General features: G+C 39.7%; 1 pseudogene; it reads right to left on the reverse strand.

Moving 5' to 3' along the window:
• Positions 1-704: 704 nt before the first annotated feature.
• LOC143556272 (cytochrome P450 710A11-like) lies at positions 705-1,704 on the reverse strand (annotated as a pseudogene).
• Positions 1,705-2,871: the final 1,167 nt, after the last annotated feature.

Genomic DNA, 2,871 nt, shown 5'->3' on the forward strand with positions numbered 1-2,871 from the left:
CGGTTGTCACATTCTCCCCCATGTTAAAAGAATTTCGTCCTCGAAATTCAAGTAACATGTATGCAGTTGGCTCTACTAGAAATAGGTGAGTGTGTTTGCATTCCCCTTCGTCTTCACATTTCCAAGTGATCTCAGGACTTACATATTTAATTCCAACGTACTTTTAACCAACTTGATTTGGCTTCTGTGGTGTTTTTGAATGCTTCACGATTGAAAACCTCTATTTGCTCTTCAATGAACTGGAGTGTATACCGTCGATCCTAATCTCGTGATTACTATCTCGGCGTGGTTTTTGGATAACCAATCCATTCCATACACTATGTCTAAGCTTCCGGAGCTCAACGGGGTAATAGGCTAATATCAAGAGAATGATCCTCGAGGGTAAGGATACATCATTGGATGACTTCATTAGGTTCAATTAACTTATCATTGGCTAACGCTTATGGTATATTTATACTTTAATAGTATTGTTTGCAGTAGGAAGAAGATGAAAGTGATTTTCGTTTGGTGTGTCTACAAATGAAGGATGGCCATGGTATTTATAATCAATAGTATATTTGCATCCCCCACCCTCTCTGTGCGCGCGTAAAACTTATGGGTAAAAACATGATACAAATAATTCAAATGGGTGTAAGGATTCCACCTTATAAACCATTCATTATTTTGTTCCCAAACCGATGTGGGACAAACCTTTACCACTTCCTTCATTCACACTTAAAACTTCCAACAATAACCTCCTTCACCACGGCCTCGGTGTACTGGAGCTCCTTCATCTGGTCAAATGTGATTAATTCATCACACTCGCGTGCGTACCAAATTCCGGCGACTTCTTTCCTAACCTTCATTAAAACCTCATGATGTGAATCGAAGTAACGTGAATCCGCCCAAAGCAACGACGCGGTTGAGGCGTCTTGTGCGGCGAATTAAGAAATCAAAAAGGGTGACGTTGGGCGATCTGGGGTGCTATCGCTAACAACATTGTCTTGCATCCAGAAATCAACTAAACAAGTGGGAATCACACCAGACTTCATCTTAGTCTTACTCTCATCAACATATCTGGCAAGCGTGTCTGAACAAGTTTGTTAACTGCTAACCGCTGCGTCTCTAAACGCAAATCCTGGTAAATCAATGGGTCTTAGTGATGTTAAACCCTGAGCTGAATAAATTATAATCCGATTTGAATTGGGTTTTCAATTCATTATTTTCTCAAATACGGTCCAACGAACACGCTCTGACTCATTTCGAGATTCATATCACGGCAGAGCGGTTGGAGAGTAACCAATTCGGAATTAGGGCCATGATTTCATGTGGTTGAGGATAATGTGTTGTTGAAGCTGAATGTAAGTTGAGAGAGCTTTAGGAGTGAAGTTAGGAGCAATACGACGTCGAAAGTCCTTGTGTTGTTGTCCCGTTAGGTAGAGTATATTCTGCTCGCCAAATAGGGTTTTTACCGAAACTGATAAACGACGAGATGGAAGGCGTTCTGGGTACGGGACGTTGGTGAAGACTTTACGCGAAAGGTCGGTGGATTGGATGAAGACGATGAAGTTGCCGATGATGTAGTTGACGGAGTATCCGGCGTGGGGAGGATTTAGCCATCGCGGACTGATGGTCCCAGAACAACGTCGCTGTTGCCGGATGAATGGGAACACGAAGTTCGGACGCGTGGGTGCGAAGCTGTTTCTTGTTTAAGTAATGTGACATCCGTGGCAAAACCGAGTACACCTTTAGTACTTACAAACTCGAATAAGCGTCTAACCGCTTATTGCGTAGGACGAACAAACAAATAACCAAACGGGTCTGGTTATGGTTCTGGCGGATATCCCAGTGGTGCCATCTATAAGTGATATATGATCTATGCAAGCTAAAATATTAGTAATATGGCCTTAGTTCGATAGCAAACAAAACGAAGGGTACACTATATTCATTACGTAACAAGTAAACGATAAATCGGTTAATTCGTAGTGCTTAAAACGAGTAAGTCCGACCGATACTAATTATAACCCGGTATACATACTGAGGGGTCATATACGAGTTTATATATATGTTATAGAGGCTAACATATTGATATTTAGGCCGCCAGTACGTTTAAAACTCTTTAAACGAAAAAGGTTTCGTTTATCGATACGCTATAAGCTTAAACGCAATCGTTAATATCAAAACAAGCATTGTAGCATCCGTTAAGCCGAAAAAGATTTATAAAACACTTATATGACATGTTTTTAAGCAATCCGTGAAAATATTTTGGAATTTTACAACGAGTCAGTACGTTTTTCTTATTTTACAAAAATAAGCTGAAAAACACTCGTTTTTGCGCTATTTCTCACACTTCGAATTAATTTTCTTGCGAAAAAACCGAACCTCGAACTAAATTTTGGATCCGAATTTTACGTGTGACACGGAAACCGAGGGCACCATTGGGCCAAAAAGAGGCCCAATGGGCCCCTAGAAACTTGCGGCCGCCAAACCCATTCACCCACCAAGATATTTATTTGCAAGCTTCATCAATAAGCTACCTCATTTTATGTAATAAACTTAAATACCAGACCTCCTTTCAGCTGTTCTTCCAAACCCTTGCCCAAAAACCCACAAGTAAGTTTCATTTTCATGAACTTTTAACCATCTTTTAACTAAGTTATAATCTTATAAACACGTTTTAGTTAGTTTTTTAAACATGTTTAACCATCCAAAAACCCTAAAAATCAAGTAAAATCATGTTTTGATGTTAAACATGTTTACAAACCAGGAACATATACTTTTTTGGTCAAAAACGCGGATTAGAACATGAATACAACGTTTTTACGGTTAGAAAGTTCGGTTTGAACCCAAAACCGAAACCCTAATTACCAAGGCTGTTACATGGATGATTTA

The sequence above is a fragment of the Bidens hawaiensis genome, unplaced genomic scaffold, assembly GCF_021521415.1.
Source record: "Bidens hawaiensis isolate Kalapana, Puna unplaced genomic scaffold, B.hawaiensis_p1.1 tig00018500_1, whole genome shotgun sequence".
NCBI lineage: Eukaryota > Viridiplantae > Streptophyta > Magnoliopsida > Asterales > Asteraceae > Bidens > Bidens hawaiensis.